A 19,446-nucleotide genomic window follows, 5' to 3' on the forward strand; every position below is an offset into this window, starting at 1 on the left:
GGATTTCAAGTTATCCAACTAAATATTTTAGAAATATAAACACTTATATTTATAAATAATATTTAGTTATCATTTCAATAACTTAGAAGTAAAAACATGTAAGTTAGGGGAATCAGGAAAACAGACATGTGCCCCTCTGAAATGAACGGCAATTACATCTTCAGTTTACAAGACCTCGTCCTAAGGACTTCAGAACCACACTATGATCACTAGAAAGTCTGAAGACACTTGTTCTGAAAGTGGGGCTGATGACCAACCCTACCTACTGCTGTGGGAGAGGGAGGCCAGGAAAAGACCTTTGTCCATGGTTGCCACACCAGCAATGAGTGCTAAGGTAGTAAGCTTTATTCTCATTACCCTACTTCAGATGCATAAAGGCTCAAAACATGGCAGTACATGCTCTAGGTTACATGGCCACCTGGCACCAAAGTCTGTTTGCTGCTCTCAGAGGCCTCCTAGTCAGTGCCAGCTGAAGCTCTAGCCCCAAGGAGCAGCAGTGTGTCTGAGTGTAAGCAGGCTAGGCATGGCCCAGCTCTCCTCTTTCACCAGCCTCCGCTTCTATTTGCCAGGTCAGTCTAGAATACAATGCAGTTAGAAGGGCAGATGCATGCAGCAGCATGTCCTTGTTTAACTCACTGGGTGGTAATACCCCAGATCTCAGCTGCGGCTGGGAGAGGGACACTGACTATCGCATGTCTATGAACAGAATGTATTTCCACAACCCAACAGCTTTTCACAGAATGGAGGTAACAGTCTCCCACTATGTAATGGATACCAACTAGCCTCGGGTAACCATCTCCATTCCAGTTCAAGTCAGTTGTTCTCTAGCGACACAGCCTCAGACTGGCCCTCCACAATCCATCTTCTAGTGTCCCCCAAAAGAACATGCTAAAAATACACAAGTGATTTACATTGCTGGAGACCATTAGAGTGGTATGAAATATCTTGGAGACAGTTAGCAAGATGTATATAATTGGAACTGGAGAGATCATCCTGCAGTTAAGAATACTGGCTGCTCTTACTGAGGATCAGAGTTTGATTCCCAGCAAGTGAACAGTGACTCCCAACTGTCTATAGCTCCAGTTCCATGGGATCTGATGCCGTCTTGTCGCCTCCAAGGGTGGACACATGGTGTATAGACATACATGCAGGCAAAACACCAATATATAAAATAAAAAGCAAAGAAAATGCATATAATCTTTGACCTAGGCAAGCTTGCAACATATCTATTGTTATTGAAGTTGGAAACCATGTAAATGTCACCAGTGAGAAACAAGCTTAAAACAGATAGTTATACCATGAAATAGAATAGTACACAGTCACTGCAAAGAACTAAGGATCCTTTTGCTACTATAAAATAGTCTGCAATAGGGGACAAGCACAGGGCAGAGTAACGTCTGTTGTAGTCAGTATAAAAAAATGCATGCACCTGCATATGTACTGTAGATGAATAAACATTTGCTTCTACACACATGAAATATCTGAGGGAATATAAAAATATGGAGGAAAAAAGAGTGGTAGGAATTCACATACATCATGTTTCTTTCCATTTCAAATGGGAGTGTAAGGGATCTAGTAGTATTTTAAGTACTTAAATCAAAGAATGAAACAGACCTGGCAGAGTTGCTTTCCTAGTAAAAGATCCCATTGCCCTCATAACACACAAGCTTCCCAATGTGACCTCCAATCTTCCTTCTTTTTAACCATTGGTACCTCTACCATGGCCTGCTACCACGGGCTACACAAGCCTTCCCCTGGTTGCATGGTACTCCCTTGTCTCCCATGAGATAAGCTTGAGCCCATCATACCAATAAAAGGCACCTAACCACCTATCAATGTTCCCAAACATAGTAGGCCTTGGGCCTGGTTCCAGGACCATGGAGTTGGCTCTGCAGCAAGTAGAAGAGCTAAAGCCTGTAGGCAAACCATGAAGAGGACATGTGTCGTGTCCTGGGCACCTATCTCTGCACAGACTCAGAGCAGAAGAGCCCAGCACTTCGCCTTGAAGATTTCTGGCTTAGGGCTAATTCCAACTGTCCGGGTTCTCTCAGAACTTTGGCCCCACCAAGAATTTCATAGATGAGGAAAATAGGACTTTGGAGAAGCAGAATGAGTATCTGTGTTATACAGTGAATGCCCCAGAGCAGAGATCTGAACACCTATGCCTGAGCTCCCACCCACTGTGCTACACAGCCAGTCTGTTCCCATGGGTATGTAAGGCCCAACAAATCCCCATTCTTAGTTCCTGCCCAGGCCCCACTTGAGAATTGAGGCACCCCTATACTGACACTCACCTGTGCCTGCCTGGGCCTTTCCTGCACCCTGTCCAGTACACTTGCTCCAGCCTTACTGCCCATGGTTCTGGTCTACCTCACCCCAGGCTGAGTTCTCACCTGAAGACTTGTCTTTCAATATTTATGCAAAACACAAGACCCAATTAAGGCACAATAAGCCCTTGTTGAGTAAACTGAGCGATGTTAGCTCCCCCACCTCCTCCACTCTGTTTACCAGGAGTCTGTTCTTTTCCTCAAAATCCAGTTTCTAAAGTACATATAACTACACAGAGCCTCACTTGCCTGGCTGGTAGAGAGACCAGCTTATGAGCTATGCATCAGGCCCTCCCTCATGCTGAGATTTTGGCAATGGAAAAACAAAACTGACCACAACACCTAGCTGCTAGTTCAGCCAGGACCCAAGTACCAGGAGCCAGTAAGGTTTCATCTGCAGTCTTATCTGGCATCCACAAATGGCCTTTGTTGCAGCAAGCACACAGCTCTGCTCCAAAAGATCTTCTGCAGCATGGCCAGCACTGGGAACTTGTAAGGAAAGCAGAGGTCAGGGCCATTTGACTGTCGCACTGAGAACAAGGGCACTGCTGCAAACTAGGGTCAGCTCCAGGCAAATGCCCACTGTCCGGGAGTCGCTCCTAGTTCCCCCGTTCTTCATCAGACATTTGATCAGGCAACAGGAAGTGATACAACTGGCCTGTCTTGCCTTTTTCAAGCTTCCTAGTATGCTCTTGGAATGAATCAGACAGTGTGCTTCCCAATTCCCACGAACCCAGGGTAGAAAATCACCCTGAGACTAGAGGGACAGAGTGAGTAAGTGGGTGGGAAATAAGACAAAAACCCAAGGCTTACAAGGGACCCTCTATACTTAGCCATCTATCAGGGCTTTTCATCTGCATTCTGACCACAGAAGCCTTGAAAGGTTTGCAGAGCAATTATGACAGGGTTAAAGTTTCTCCCTACTTTAAAAAATTACAATCTTCAATTCTGTAGATTGCATATCTTAATCACTTAAAAAATAAAAATAACAAAAAACTCACAAAGGTCAGCATTTAACAAAGTCTGAGCTATCTGTGAGATGTAATTTTCTTCCTTGGATTGGAGGGAAAAAACGTTCAGAAAACAATGTTTTGGCTGGAGAAAATGATTGAAAACCTTAAATATATTTAAAATCTATAAAATCGTATTTTCTTTTCAAAAAAAATCAAAAGAAGCAGGTATTCCAAGAAAAGGAAATAATATTAAATTTAAAATAATGAAAACTTTCTTTCACCTCTCAACTTTTTAGGTACCCAGTTACAGTGTAAATATACTGTTGCCATCTATGTGAAGCTGCAGTGGTGACTGCTTTTAAAAAAGATTTTATTTTTACTATTTTTAATTATGAATAGGTAGGTGTGTGTGTGTGTGTGTGTGTGTGTGTGTGTGTGTGTGTGTGTGTGTGTGTGTGAAGACTTAATGCATGTTGTAGCCATTTGGCTTTGCTAAGGAGAAGCTACTGGGGTATAAAATAGTTGGTGCATTTCTGTTTTTCTCTCTCTAGAATAGTTTCCCTTAAGAAGGACAAGCCTGGAAAGTATGGAACTACTCTGAGTCCCTGGTATTCCTGTGCAGCTCACATATACCTATAGGCCTATGCTCCCTACATCAACGCAGCAAGGAAGAAATACTACTACCATCTCCCAGTAGTACATGAGGTGGCCCCTCACCAGGCATCAAATGTTAGTGACAGCCTGAAGTACTGTATCTGTCACTGTATCTGACACAATCCTTATTGTGTCAAAAGACCTCCTCCAAACACCTGGGTGGAAGAGCCTGAGCAGGTGATAGTGACATCTCCCTAAGTCACCCAGAACTCTAGATGCAAGCAGCAATGAGACCTTCTGTCCTTGAGATAGAAGACCAAGTGGATCAAGCGGTCCAGAAGAACAAGTTCCAGGTGTTCATACCAGGAGTACCAGGGTGGGAGTGAAGTGAATCCAGGTCCAGTAGGACCTGTGGGCTGCCCAGTCAGCCAGAAGCCCATAAACAGCACTATTACAATGAACTAGATGGAGCCAAACCTGGGCTTGAAAAAGGAGTCGTTTAGCCTGCACATGTGCCAAAGGCTCTCCCACTTTCCTAAACAAACTTAAAGGCCAGCTTGCACATCAACAACCAAAGAAACACTCGAACCAAGTGTTGTCTGACTTCATTTTTTTTTTCTTTTCCTATTGCCAGCTGCTGTTGGCCAGAGTCCCACATTCCTGAGTCCTCTGGGAACTCAGGGGCATCCCAAAGAACAGGTGGGCAAGGCCCTGCAGGTGGCAAAGGAAGGAGAGCAGACTCAAGGAAAGGCGATCTGCCAGTATCCCCTAGGACACACGTGCCATCTGAGACCGTTGCATTCATCACCACCTCTGGACACCCGCGGAAGAACAATGCCAGCCATGCCTGCAGAGGAAGGACAGGAGGAACAACAAAGGGAGACCATGTAAGAGATCAAGGGAAATTTTCAACAGGATGGACAAGAAGAAAGCAGTCAAACAGAGGAGTTGGACTCCTGCCAAGAGTAGAAAATGCCAAAATACTATAAAAGCTGGGGATTGCCTGAAAGCTCCAGAGCTAAGTAAGTGCATGGATGCCCAGTTCTGTAGGCTGAGAAGCCACGGGTGAGTAGCTGTCCTTCTCCAAGTTCCTTATCTGTAAATCAGTACAAACTCACAACTGTGACCTAGGGACAACAGATAACATCTGTATAAAAATAAAATTGGATCTCTATTTTACACCTTATACCATGATTCCAAATTAATCAAAGTTTCAAACATAAGGGCAGGAAAGATGGCTCAATGGATAAAGACACTTGCCACAAAGATAATTCCTACAATACACACACACACACACACAGAGAGAGAGAGAGAGAGAGAGAGAGAGAGAGAGAGAGAGAGAGAGAGAGAGAGAGAGAGAGAACAAATAAATGTAATTTAATAAAAAGTTTCAGCCAGGGATGGTGGTGACCCATGCTTTTAATACCAACACTTCTCACTTCTGAGTCAGGGGCAGATGGATTGCTATGAGTTCAAGGCCAGCCAGAGCTACACAGTGAGACCCTGTCTCAAAGCAAACAAAAAACTGTTTCAGACATAAAGATATAAAAGAACTAGAAGAAAAGGCAAAGAGAAAGAAATATAACTTTAAGGTAAAGCATACCCAGGTAAGGTACATAGCTCAGAGGTCAAAACAGGAAGCCAATAAACTCACTAAAGAAAACCTCAAACATTTCTACATGAAAAATTAAAGGCAAGTCCAAGGCTGCAGAAAGGCCTAATATTCACATTAGGCTACTATCCTTACTGCTTCAAACAGAATAAAGTTCAAACTAATCATAAAAGCACCAACAATTTAATAGAAAGTGCCAGAGAGGTCAATAGAGAGCAGCATACTGCTTACTGAGCTAGGGTGAGTCCTTGGCACACACTCGCACAGCCAAAAGATGATTCTAACCCTTATGATCCAGTGATGTAAACACCTAACACAGCAAGAGGATTCCAGGTGGAGAAGGACACAGGAGAGGTAGATTGAGAACTATACTTGGACAAATGGCTTGAATATACAGCAGGTAAATGGAAGGGTTGTCCACTGTCCATCTAAGTAATGAAGTAATGACAGAGAGGAAGCTCATGAGTTGGAGGAGGAGGAGGAAGAGGAGGAGGAGGAGGAGAAGGGGGAGGAGGAGGAGGAGATATCAGATTGAGTAGGAGAGCAAATAAACACAGACAGTCCACACATAAAAGGAGATAACCACAATCACCAGGAAAACATCAGTAAAACCACACTCAAACCCTGTGCTTCACCTACTGGATTAACTATGTAATAGTGACCATGGTAAAAGGACCTAACACAGAATTAAGCACTCATTCTGCCTGGCACCGAGTCACCCATTTACAGATGAGGAAACTGCATTACAGACAAAAACTGAAGGGCGGGGAGAGTTCCAGGCAGAGATAAACATTGTCTACCCTACCTCAATAAAGTCCCAACAAGCAAAGTACGATTCCATCAAGTTGCCCGTCCCACCCCGGAACCCATGAGTTTATTGGCTTTACTTACAGAGCATGGGTGAGAGATTACTGACAGAAGGGTGGGTGACCCCAAAGCAGCTGCACTGAAAAGTTGTCACCCAATGTTGGTGACAGTTTCCCCATAGCCACATAGGTGGAGTCCCCTTCAGTTGACCTCTCCCAGCCTCTAGACTAGCAACTGACTCTAACGCCTCCTCCCACTAAGGAGAGAATTGTATACAAACAGGTGGGAGGAGAATCTGGAATATGAGGTGAGGGTCCACTCACTCTCCCCACTCCTTTATGAGTCAATGCGCCCTGATGGACACTTGCAGCAGACACACCTGGTCTGTGATCTACAATGGCAGACATTTCTGTACTTTATTTTGAGGCACATGTCCTGACTCAAAAAATTTTTAGAGTTATGTTGTATCAGTAATGTTGTAAGGCCAGTATTACTTGCCATAAGTACAGAGTTTCTTTGGGGACTGCATTTTTTATGGGGGGTGGTGAAGGATTTGAGATAGTCTCCTTTAGCTTAAGCTGGCCTCAAACCCACTATGTAACTGAAGCTGGCCTGAAACTCTTAAGCTCTGCTTCTTTCCCCCAAATGTTAGATTTTAAAAACAAAACCCTGCTTGGCCTCACAAGTGCTGGGGTAAAGTGCTATAAATGCATGCTACTATGGCTAGGCAACAGGTTTCTCCCCCTCCTCAAAAGAAAGCATAATAAAAAATAAAAGTTGCCGGGCGGTGGTGGCGCACACCTTTAATCCCAGCACCCGGGAGGCAGAGGCAGGAGGATCTCTGTTGTGAGTTCGAGGCCAGGTTGGACTGAAAGCCTCCAAAACAATACAGAGAAACCCTGTCTCGTAAAAACCAAAAATAAATAAATAAAAGTTATTAAAATCTAACCAGACATTGTTGCTGTTAGCAGCTCAACACTGAAAGAAGCAATCATGAGGCCCTGCACCAGCCACAGATCTCCCTGAAGAAATGGAAGGATTTCAAGAGCCATGCGACAAAAGCACCCATCTATGCAGTCACTCTGGCATTCTCAAGAGCCACCATCCCACCAGGACAGGCTCCTCGGGGGATGGCTCTGATGCTACCATGAAGGGAACAACAGGGCAGAGGCACACTGTCAGCTGTGAAGATACTTTCTTAAAGTCAGGGCCCTCTGTAAGGCCAGTGGACAGACCACGGCGGTCAGTGGTCAGTCTTCTTAATCTAAAGAGGCTTCCTAGTCTAAGTCTGACAGCACCAGAACCAGACAAAGGCATGTGGACAAGGTCAAAGTTCATCACAGGGTGACAAGATGTGTTGGCTATAGCTAGTTTAATATCACCTTGACACAAGCTATAATCATCTGAGAGGAGGGAACCTTAATAGAGGGTGGCAGACAGACAAGCCTGTAGTGCATTTTCTTAATTAGATACCAATGTGGAAGGACCCAGCCCATTGTGAGTGGTGCCCCCCCAGGGAGCTTGTGGTCCTGTATGCTGTAAGAAAGCAAGCCAAGCAAGCCATGGGGAACCTGCCAGTAAGCAGCACTCCCTCATGCGCTCTACATCAGCTCCTGCCTCCAGGTTTCTGTCTGGTTGAGTTCCTGCTTTGGCTTCCCTCAGTGAACTGTGTTTCAGGATATGTAAGCCAAATACCAACCCCCCCACTCCCACCCCAGGCCATGTTGCTTTAAGTCTTAGAGTTTCATCATGGCAACGGACACAATGGTTTTTCTACTATTCTTGTAACTTTTCAACAAATATAAAATTATTTCAAAGTGAAAGTTTAAAAATAAAAGATAAAATGTTTCTAAGTAAAAAAATAAAAAAGATGACTATAGTCAAAGAGTCAGGGACAGGAGGAGAAAGAATATTTACTGAGCATCTAAGAGAAACCAACCAGAGGAGGTCACTTCCACCTCACATAGCTCAAGAAGAAGAACCTATACACACACCTCAGAGGTGACAAAGCCACGGCTTGGGAAGATCTGAAGTGCCTTGCCAGTTACACAACTAGCAAATGAAATGGAACCCAAAGTGTGTTGGGGCCGTGCCTGGGCTATATCCTGGAGTCTATGAATAAGAGACCAAAGGGATTGGAAATCTCAGAGCTTCCAAAGACAGAGGCTATGGTCAGATGGTCCCCAGTGGACTGAAAACTGCAAGAAACAGATCTTTTCCAGAAGCATGAGGACCTCAGTCCCACCTGGAGGAGAGCACTTCCGCCAGAGGAAGGCTGTGAACGCATGGAGCACTTAAGGCAGATTTAAAGAACGTTTTCACACACATGACTCTACTTGAGCAATCAGGCATCAGTTAAACTAGGGTTTCCCACCTAGACACTCTGTGATTTCTCAGCAATGCCGCCTAGACTGTTATTTGCATACTCATGTGTTTAAAATGGATTTTGTTTGTTTGTTTTAAAATAGGGCCTCACTCAGTATGTGGCCTCAATTGGTCTTGAACTACCGGGCTACAGAAAACCTCCTACCCCAGCCTCCAGAGCAGCTAGGATCATGCCACAGTGCCTAGCCGGAGAGTTTGTAAAATATTTTTAAAATTGAATTTAGGTTAAGAAGAACTTTATATATAACAGCATATAACTTGTAGCAAATAGCTAATAAAAAGAAACAAAACAAGATTTAATACAACGTGCAACGTTATTAGATGCTAAGTGAGTAGCGTCAACAGGGTCAGAGTGAGGGACCCACCAAGGGGCTGGATGGGAGCACAGAAGTCAGTAGACCACTAGTGCCAGCCTCACCTTGTGTCACCTCCTACCGTTAGCACTTGGGAAGCTCTAAAAATGGCACACACTGCCCTTTCTGAAGTCAGAGGAACAGCCAGGGTCTCCACACACAGCAGAGGCTCCCTGGCCAGGAGCAGTGACGCCATGGACTTTCCGGATGCAGGAGGGTTCATGGGGCCTGGCTCCTGACCCAGCAGGGGAGCCTGGCTGCTTGCTTCCTTCAGCTACTGTGTCACAGTCTATCTGAGGCAATCTCTTCAGCTGGTTCCATACAACAGTGCAGCCCCTGTTCAAGAGCAGCAAGAAGGAGCAGAAAATGGAATTTGAAATGTAGAAATAAAATAATTGTGGGCCACGAGCTATAATTTGATTTCATGCTTTACAAGGAAATGAAAGAAGGCTTCCTTAAAAGTACGGGTTCTGCTCCCCCCACCCCTCCCCCATTTTAGCCATTTTAGGATTTCCTCTAGCACCGAAGAGAAAATAGGATTGTGGAAAATGTTCAGTTCTCAAGTGTCACCAGCACTCAGGGCAAGCTCGATGTTAATGTGAACTTCCCATTCTGGGTAAGAGGAAATTCTTCAATTAATAAACCGGGTGTGCGGAGGCCAGTCTTTAAGGTTTAATCAATTTCATCTGTACTTAGGATAAAAAGACTGACTATTCTACTTTTTCCCCCCTAGTTTTCCTTCTTTTAAAAAAAAAATAATAAAATGAATGTTTTATTTTAAATTCTTTGAGGTTCATATCTCCTGTTTCAGGAAATATTGTCTATTTCATGCAGGGAGTATAAAAACTCCCCCACCACACTTCTTACTTCTACTAAGAATCTGTATTCAAAAATAACTAAGTTATCCTCTGCCTTCATATACTATAACAACTTGGGAGATGATATGAGTTATACAGACTTTTGGCAGACACCTTGAGGGGCTGGGGGAGGAAGGGGAGCAGAGATGAATCACCAAATATGGATGCAGAACTTCTGGCCAACCAGTGAGAGGGGATGTGGGAACTCAACTATGCCAGAGCCAGCGGCCAGAGCAAGCTTCACATGGTGATGTCTGAGGCCCAAGCACAGACCACACTGCAGCTCTGGGCTCACGTGGGCACACAGGAGCATGCGGTATCTCCAGATGAAGCCTGCACCTTCCTGGCACTAATGAACAGACAGGTTTACTGGTCAACCAGGATCCTGTGCACATTATAGGGACAAGAGATTTTTTTCCCTCACCACAGGCCACTCTGTGCAGGAGCTGGGGGAAGGTCACAAGAGCACACCTAGAGTGTAGGCACTTGTCTGAAGTCTGCAGTGCTGCCTAGTGGTCCTTTACAAGATGACCTGCTCTTAGCGGGGTGGTAGTGCATGCCTTTAATCCCAGCACTAGGGAGGCAGAGGCAGGTGGATCTCTGTGAGTTCGAGGCCAGCCTGGTCTACAGAGCCAGTTCTAGGACAGGCTCCAAAGCAATACAGAGAAACCCTGTCTCAAAAAAACAAAACAAAAAAACCAAACAAACAAAAAGATGCCCTGCTCTCTGGTCATCCAACCAGCACAGCTAGAGCTACTCCTAACCAGTCTGTGGTGCACAGTACAGTACAACATGCGGTTAGGAAGGCACCTACCTTGCCAGAACAGGAGGCCAGAGCTGTGGACCTGTATAACTTGGAGTCATCTCGGATCTCCACTACTGTTACCAGGACACCTGGGAAAGCACCACTCTTATTTTATCTGTTTGTCTGTTTGTTTTGAAAGCAAGGTCTCATTATGCTATCCAGACTTATTAGGGATTCCTGGGTTTAGGCAATCCTCCTGCCTCAGCCTCCTGAGTTGTTGGGACTCATGAGGTACATACCATTGCACCTGATTTATTTTTAGTCAAGGATCCTGCCCATGTTATTTCAATCGTGAAAGTAAGCAATCAGACCTCATCATTTCTAACCAGTTACTAGCCATGGAGGTCTAAACTTGGCAGGACACAGTGTCATGTATGCCTCAGCAATGTGGGCATAGAAAAGTCAGGAACTGATCTGCATACAGAAGGTGCTCAGTCAGTGTGGAAGAGGGAAGCAGGAAGGAGACAGTGTAACTCACAACGTGAACACGGGGCACTGGGCCTAACCCACCTCAGCAGTCTAGTCCATGGGGCCACGTCCTCTGAACACAAAAGTGATCCTACAGGGAGCCTTTCCACCTTCAGGTTTCCAGGCAACCTCAGCTGCCTGGACCATTGTGGTAGATAGAGTAGGTTGTGGAACAGGCAGGGACACGCTGCACCCCAGTTCCCCAGCTACATCAAATGAAGAGCTTTCCATGTCTGTGCCTCAGCATCCCCCACCTGCTGGGCACTATAAAGCTTACAGAAAATTTTGCAACCTTCACTTGGGGTCTGAGACACACAACCACTTTCTGGGACAGGAGACCCTGTTCTCACTGATGAACGCCCTACATTTCTGGAAAGGAGGACATAAGACACTGTGATCCAAAACATAAACGCCTCTGGGGCTGTGGACACATTCTAGAGGTGATGGTGTAAACTGCAAGACAGAGTCTGGGAGCACAGGGAGTGGAGACTCCTGAGCCCTCTGGAGGGGGATAGTCCCCCAGCTCCAGCCCACCATAGACAGGCAGGAATGCAGGCCTTCAGCTGCCAGATCTTCCCACTTTTCAAGAGAAGCCAAAAATCTGGACTATTACATGACATTTGCCAAATTTTAAACTTTGACAACCAATTCAAAACATGTTTAAACTATATGGCCCAAACCAAACATGCCTACGGGCCAAGACTGGCCTGTAGCTCCCTGGTGTGAGCTCTCTAAAGAGAATGCTCTCTAGAAAAGGGTGCTGGAAGAAGCACAGCAAACACCAGTTTCTTTGGCCCATACCTACCTGTATCAAAGAGAGCCTGGGCACCAGCATCCAGGCCCACAGTAACCCTTGCTCCTGGGAGCCCCTTTTGCCTGAAGAGGGCAAGGATGGAAGCCAAAGGTCCACTAAACGTAACAGGGTAGTGGGCTCTGGTATCAAAGTGGCCACTAACTTGAGGAGCACCCGGACCTCCAAATGGACTACCAGAGTTGAGTACTTTCCCTTCCCAGCCTTGGCATCTCCAGAGCTAATAAGGAGTTGGTGTTAGGCAGGCTCCCAGGCTCACTCCTGCCACCCCTTGGACAACATGCACCTTGGCGTGTCCCTCTCACATCGCCTCTTACTTCTCTGGTCTAGAATGGGCATCTTCCCTCAGCTGCATCATGCCCCAGGACAGTTCTACTAACCGGCTGAGGTACAGACCTGGACAGTCTTTCCCCTTGTACCACCAGCACACAGTAGGTGCTCAACACATACTCACGGAATAAACAAAAAGCCCTACAAGGTAAAAGAGGCCCAGTATGTTGAAGTTAGTTCAATTCATGTTCATTCAACACGTTGTTCAATGCAGGGACAACTTCTAAGAGAGATGCTGTTAGGTGATCTCATCACAGGAATATCACAACTTTTCACAGCCCTGCATATGCAGCCTCCATATTTAGGCTGTACCACTGCCTCCATCGCTGACAGACTAATATATGACATGTGACTTCCCCATGGCAATGACCAAACCTTTTTTTCCTTCTCAGTGGTGGTGTCCTAACATGTATAAGGCCTGGTTCAATCCTCAGCACTGAAAACAAAACAAGATGTGTAGAATAGAAACAGAAAGAGAATCACTAGGCCACTGAAGTGTCAGGTCAAGTACAGGGTCATTCCCAGTGGTGATCAGGCTCCAGGGCTCATCTGCTTGGAAAACACTCAGCAAACCTGAAGGCAGAGGATAGTCTTCATCTACCCATGAGCAGGTAAAGAAGCCTCAACTTAGGGCAGCAGAGACTAGTCTAGACCACACCATGGGTACCACCTTGTGTAGAAGGCAGATCCTCCCTCCCAAAGCTCCTGATGCTGGGGCATTCTCACTTTGGCTATGAGAAAAAAATCAGCCATCAGTGTGGTCTCAGACACAAACAGGTTCTGGAAGATATGTGCCACAATGCCACAGACAGCCCTCCTTGTTTGTGGAGAAACCATGGCAGGGCAGTCTGCATTAGCCCTGAGCAATGGAAAGGCAAGAGCTCAGGTCTGAGCTCTACCAGAGAGGAACACATCCTGAGGGTACAGGCTCATAGGGGCAGTGAAAGAGCATCTTGAAAAACTGCCTGGAAAGCAGCAGACAAAAAATGGGGGGTGGAGGGAGAAGAAAGGACAGGATCAACCATAAAAAGTAAGTAAAATCAGCAGAATTCCTTCATGAAAAGGGTGGAATTAGCATACGGCCTCAGCTGCCAAGTGAGGCCATTGAAGCAAGCAATGTAAATGAGTTCAAGATACAATTAGACATTTTTCTGGACGGAGACTGGGGACTGAAGAGGCACTGCAGGCCCCGTTTCAGAAGGGGCAGCAGGAACACATCTCACTGTGAAGGGCTACATAGCCCACAATGTCCTGTGGGCCCAACAGTTAGCAATTTGAGGAATAACTCAATGAGAGACCTGCCAGGACAGAGAGGCCCCTGGTGAAGTGGTGGGCAGGCCAGGCCAGTGTGTCAGGGAAGCATCCCCATCTTGAGGCTCCCCTTCCCCATTGCTAATCTTCAAGGTGCTCCATGCCTGCAAACAGCTACCCCAGTTCCACTGGTACTAGGCACTGAGAGTCTGGTCCTGTCCCATCTGAACACCTGTTCAGGTGTTCCATGGACACAGCTTCATGATTCAGAGCAGCCCAGTCTGGAGGGACACATGCATATGCAAATACACACTACTAACACAGAGGGGCCCAGTCTGGATGGACACATGCATATGCATGTACATATTACTAACACAGAGGAGCCCAGTCTGGAGGGACATGTGCATATGCATATACACACTAACACAGAGGAACCCAGTCTGCAGAGACATGTGCATATGCATGTACATATTACTAACACAGAGGAGCCCAGTCTGGAGGGACATGTGCATATGCATATACACACTACTAACACAGAGGAGCCCAGTCTGGAGGGACACGTACATATGCATGTACATATTACTAACACAGAGGAGACAGAAGAGCAAAGTTGGAGGATTTGCTAAGCAAGCACCAAAGTTACTAGAGGAGATGGAAAGCCCAGAAGAGGCTGCTTTGGGCTAAGGACACAGCAGGAGGCCACGGAAGCCAGGCTGCCAGCACCACACAGAGGATGCTGAGCATGCACTTCCCCAAGAGCTTTGCTAAAAACGGACGGAATGACCAGAGGCGCCAACCGCTGGCCCATGGACCAGATATGACTCAACAGCAACGATCCAGGACAGCTGTTCCCAATCTTCCTGAGAGCGAAGCACATGTGGCCCACCCAGGGAACAGAAAATGCCGGTCCTTGTGAGGGACACAATTTATTAGACCCTCTCTAGCCAATTGGTTCTGATGTCCTTCTTATGTGACTCACTGTATGGTCTGTCTGGTTTCGTCAAGGTTCTGGGTCCCTGACCTCTTCCTAAAACCCTCATTTCCTCCAAGGTGAAGGAATGTCTCAGCACACCCCTGGCAGCAAGATTCCCACAGCCATGAGCTCCACCCTCAGGCTGAGGAGAGCTCCATTTTCCTGCAGAGCCCAAGAGCTGAGCACCCTGCCAGTTTCCTGCATCCACAATCCCATCACTCACTAGAAACACCCATAAGGCCAAAAGAAGATAAGGAGGACTTCCCACTCTGCGCCAAGCACCTTCATCTGCAAAGCATCATCATCAGGACCACCTGAGGGGAGACAGCAGGACACAGTCACACTTGGGGTCCTGCACTTTGCTCCAAAGTCTGCTGGTGCCGATCTGGTATCCCCTTGGCTCAGTATCCCTGTCCTGCACACCTGTGCACCAAGCCAAGAAGAGGAAAGAGAGGAAGAGGCCTGGGGCTGGGGGTTAGCAAGGATGAAGGGTGGGTGGCAACTTCTACCCTCAGTGCTCTGTCCTCCTCCCTAGTAGAGAAGAATTGTTAGGCTCACATGTATAAATATCCCATGCCAAGCACGATGCTAGGAGCGCTAAGAATCTGCATTTCTATCATTTCAACTGTAAGGGAAGCACTGTAAATTTTTAAGTTTGCTCCCAAAGAAAACTTAACCAGAAAGATCAATTCACAAGCCTCAAACACACAGCCAGAGCATAGCAGAGCTAAGACACCAAAGCCATGATCCCCCATTAACCTACCTTTCTAGTCATGACTCTCACTTTAGGAAGCCTTACCCCACTCTGGCCCCATCCCAAAAGCAGCTCCTTACAGACACAGAGGCTGGGATGTGGCCTTTAGTGGGACATGCATGCTTAGCATATGCAAGACCCTGGGTTCTATTCTCAGTGTTGGGAAAAAGTAAAGAAAGAGCAGATCAAATCTAAGAGGAAGCTACAATGAGCACCCAGCTCTGGTTTCCAGGGAAAGGCAGCCCTGTACTGGGTGGAAGCTTCTAGCTGAGGTTAGAGGCTTAGTGTACTAGGCAAGTGGGCACAGATCACAAACCTCAGCGAGAGCCATGGGTTCAAACATTCAAACACCACCACTGTGGGCTGACCTAAAGAAGCCACTTACCTTTCTGAGCTTTGGGCACCTTACTTATACCAAACACCAGAAAATATATATGTATGTTTTATTTCCTTCTATGGAACAAGATTTAAAGATGGGGGATATGATTTTGAATATTAATGAGGCATTAAGTTCAAGAAGTTACAGTTAACACTAGTACTAATAATGACACTGATTTTGTCAGTATTTTTTAGAGACATGTAAGCAAAAGGAAACTGATTCGTGATTTCATAAATTTGTTTGTTGTTTTTTTGAGACAGGGTCTCTCTGCATAGCCCTGGCTGATGTGTAATTCACTATGTAGACTAGGCTGGCCTCATACTAGAAGTTCTGTCTGCCTCAGGGTACAGAATTTGGGGATAAAAGGTGTGTGCCATCACATGTGGTTCATAAATGGTTCAAGATACTGTGGAAGGGAGGGAGGGGAGGAGGATGAGGGAGAGAGGGAGGGAGAAGGGAAGGAAATATATCAGGAGTGGTGGTCTGTACCTGTGCTCCCAGCTACTCAAGAAGCTGAGGTTGAAGCCAGAACATGCACACTATTTTCCCCTCCCCACCCAAGCTAAAGCCATCTCTGTCTCTCTGTCTCTGTCTCTGTCTCTGTCTCTGTCTCTCTCTCTCTCTCTCTCTCTCTCTCTCAATTTCTACTTTCATGGCACCTGTGTCCTACTATCTCTCTAGTGCTCCACCCCACCCCCTTGCCAATATCCCTTTTAACTTTATTTCTGTGGTTACTCTAGGATGCATAATCACATCTACAGAGTCAAAGCTCAGATCCACAAATAAGAGAGAACACGCAGTGTTTACCTTTCTGGGTTTGGGTTACATCACTCATATTTTCTATTTCCTTCCATTTTACTGGCAAATTTCATTTTATTTTCCTTTGCAGTCGAATAGAATTCCACTGTGTATATGTATCATATTTTCACCAACCGTGTGTCAGCTGAAGGAGATTTAGGTTGTTTCCTCTTCCTAGCTATTGTGAAGAGAGTGGCAATGAGCATGGCTAAGTGAATATCTGTAGAGCAGGAGGGTAAGTACTTCAGGCATATGCCAAGTAGTGATATAGCTGGGTCATAGGGCACATCTGCTTTTAGCCATTTGAGAATTCTCCACGCCGATTCCTACAATGGCTACTACCAATCTGAAATCCCACCAATAGTGAATAAGGATCCCTTCCCCAGCAGCTTCCCCAGCACTTGTACAGAGGGAGAAGGAAAGAGGAATAAGCAACACAGGACGTTTGGGTGGAGGGGAAAAGCCATAGGGAGACATTTTATGTTTACTTAAAAACACATTGTGTGTGTGTGTGTGTGTGTGTGTGTGTGTGTGTGTGTGTGTGTGTGTACAGTTTAAATGAATTTATGCCACTTGGGTGATAATGCTTCCCCCAAACAGCTACAGACTAGTTAATAAAATCCCCAGGACCAAGCAAGGGAAATCTCCCTTTGAATTGCTGGTCATGGGAGTCTAAAGAGATTCCCAAAACAATACAGGCTATCATCATCGCCCTTGGTTGTCTACCAGAAAATGAAAGTAAGGCCCTAAGACACCGTAAACTTAGGACACAGAACTTGAAGAACAGAGCTATAACTTACCTAGAAGCCTCCTCCTTGAGGACTAGCTCTCAGGGTATGTGAAGGTGCCATTAAAGCTGCTAAGGGAGTAAGCAAAGAAACCGACAGTCCTACCCACTATAAAGCCAATGAACCACAACAATGACCAGTCCAGCAAGACAGCCCAAGAGTGCAGCAGCAGCACTTTTATATTGGGCGTAATCAACAGCATCTAATTGAACTTCAGGCCTGTTCAATAGGAGGGAATGTGGGCCTAGTACTGGAGACTTAGCCAAACAACCTATGGCTGGTAATGTCATAAACTCTAGAAGAAGACCTACTACTGCACTTTCTTAAAACAGTATAATTACTAACTGCATTCTAAATACTCATCACTCTATCCACATACAAGCATAGCTCTCACCCCTCATCAAAGAAGTTTTTTTGTTTTGTTTTGTTGCAGAAGACAAAGATCATCACAGAAATCCACAAGTGGTCAAAGTGCAGAGAACAACTGACTATAGAATGACCAGCCCCAGCTGATACATCTATAACATGATCCTGACATCTAAGACTCAGGGACGAAGACTATAAGAGCCAGAAGACTAGGATGTCTACTAGGACATAATGTCTTCTATATATAACAAGAAAGGTGAACCCAAGAATGACCACACCAGTTGATTGTCAATGTGGATAGAGGCAATCTCACAAAGTTTCATCCCCAGGTGAAGGGTTACAGGCAACTAACAGCTGGTCAGAGAAGGAGAACCAGCCCTCTCCAGGAATGAACTCCCTAATAGGCTATCCAACCTCAAATGGTCATATACACATGAGCAACAATAAACAAACTCAGCAGACTGTATTTATACTCATGTGTGTGGACATATGATAATAATTAAGAAGAAAAGGTTATGAATTTGATAGGAAAGGGACACAGGAGGTGTTGGAGGGAAGAGAAGGAGGTCTGAAAATGATATAAATACAGTATTCATATGTGAAATTCTCTTTTAAAAAATTAAATAAGTAAATAAAAATTTAAGAGTAGCATTTTTCCAGGTGTCTTGATAATAGACATGGACAGATTTGAGATGACACCAAATTACTAATTATGAGATACTGTTTCAGAGGACACCAAGACTCAGAGAGAGAGGTTAAGGTCACTTAGCTGTTCCAGTTAAGAGCACAACTGGAGACATGTACTACAACTGTGCACTGTAGTTCACTTGGGGCACTCACCACCTGAAGCTGGAGTCAAAGGTCCTGAGTTAAAGCACAGTTTCCAGCAAGTACCTTTTCACTTCAGACATTAATCACAAGTCTGAGAGTCCCTGGGCCACTCACACTCTGACCAGGTGCTCCACACTCAGATGGCTTCTTCCAGCCCTGGGCTACTATAGCATCATAATTAGGATTATAGTTTTATATCAGGCAAATGAGGAAACATGTGGAAGGAGGCCTGTGTGGGTCTGATGCCTTCTATGTGCCCTGGGGCCATGTCACTTTCTAAGCACTTCCTATCAGTATTCACTAACCAGGAAATCATCTAAGCCTCAGTTTCCAGAGCTCCTTTTTGAGGGTGGGGGCAGGGGGTGGGTGTCTCATTACTAAGATGTACCTAACTGTAATACTAGCCATGAGACTGAAGTTACTTTCCATTTCCTCCTGCTCAGTGGTCATGAAATCAGGATGCTATCACTGGCCCAAAACCCCAACACTCCATTCATATGATTGGTCTTTCCTGCATGACTACTTGAAACATCTCAATGGCAAAAACCCAACTGTGGGCCCATGGCCCAACAAGAACAAACACACTTAGCACCTGGGATACCCCAAGTGCTTTGGGAACTAAGGGCTCAGGCCGGACAAATTCTTTACTATATAATAATGTCATATATGTTCAGATATCCTTGTCCCCTGTGGTAGCTTGAATGTAACTGGCCCCTATAACCACACAGGGAGTGGCACCATTAGGAGGTGTAGCTTTGTTGGGAGTGGGTATGGCCTTGTTGGAAAAAATGCTTCACTGTGGGGGTGTGAGGTTTCCTATGCTCAGGATACTGTCCAGTATCTCAGTTAACTTCTTGTTGCCTGCAAGATTCCAGCACACCACCATACTCTCCATCATGATGATAATGGACTGAACCTCTGAACTGTAAGTGAGCCACCTTCAATTAAATGTTTTTGTTTAAGAGTTGCTGTGGTCATGGTGTTTCACACAGATAGAAACCCTA

The 19,446-nt window shown here is 45.6% G+C and overlaps 1 protein-coding gene across 1 annotated transcript in view; it reads right to left on the minus strand.

Moving 5' to 3' along the window:
• Positions 1 to 19,446, minus strand: part of Eefsec (eukaryotic elongation factor, selenocysteine-tRNA specific) — a 199,641-nt gene that overhangs the window by 124,062 nt on the left and 56,133 nt on the right. The window lies entirely within an intron of this gene.

The sequence above is a fragment of the Mesocricetus auratus genome, unplaced genomic scaffold (assembly GCF_017639785.1).
Source record: "Mesocricetus auratus isolate SY011 unplaced genomic scaffold, BCM_Maur_2.0 Super-Scaffold_100676, whole genome shotgun sequence".
NCBI classification, from domain to species: Eukaryota; Metazoa; Chordata; class Mammalia; order Rodentia; family Cricetidae; genus Mesocricetus; species Mesocricetus auratus.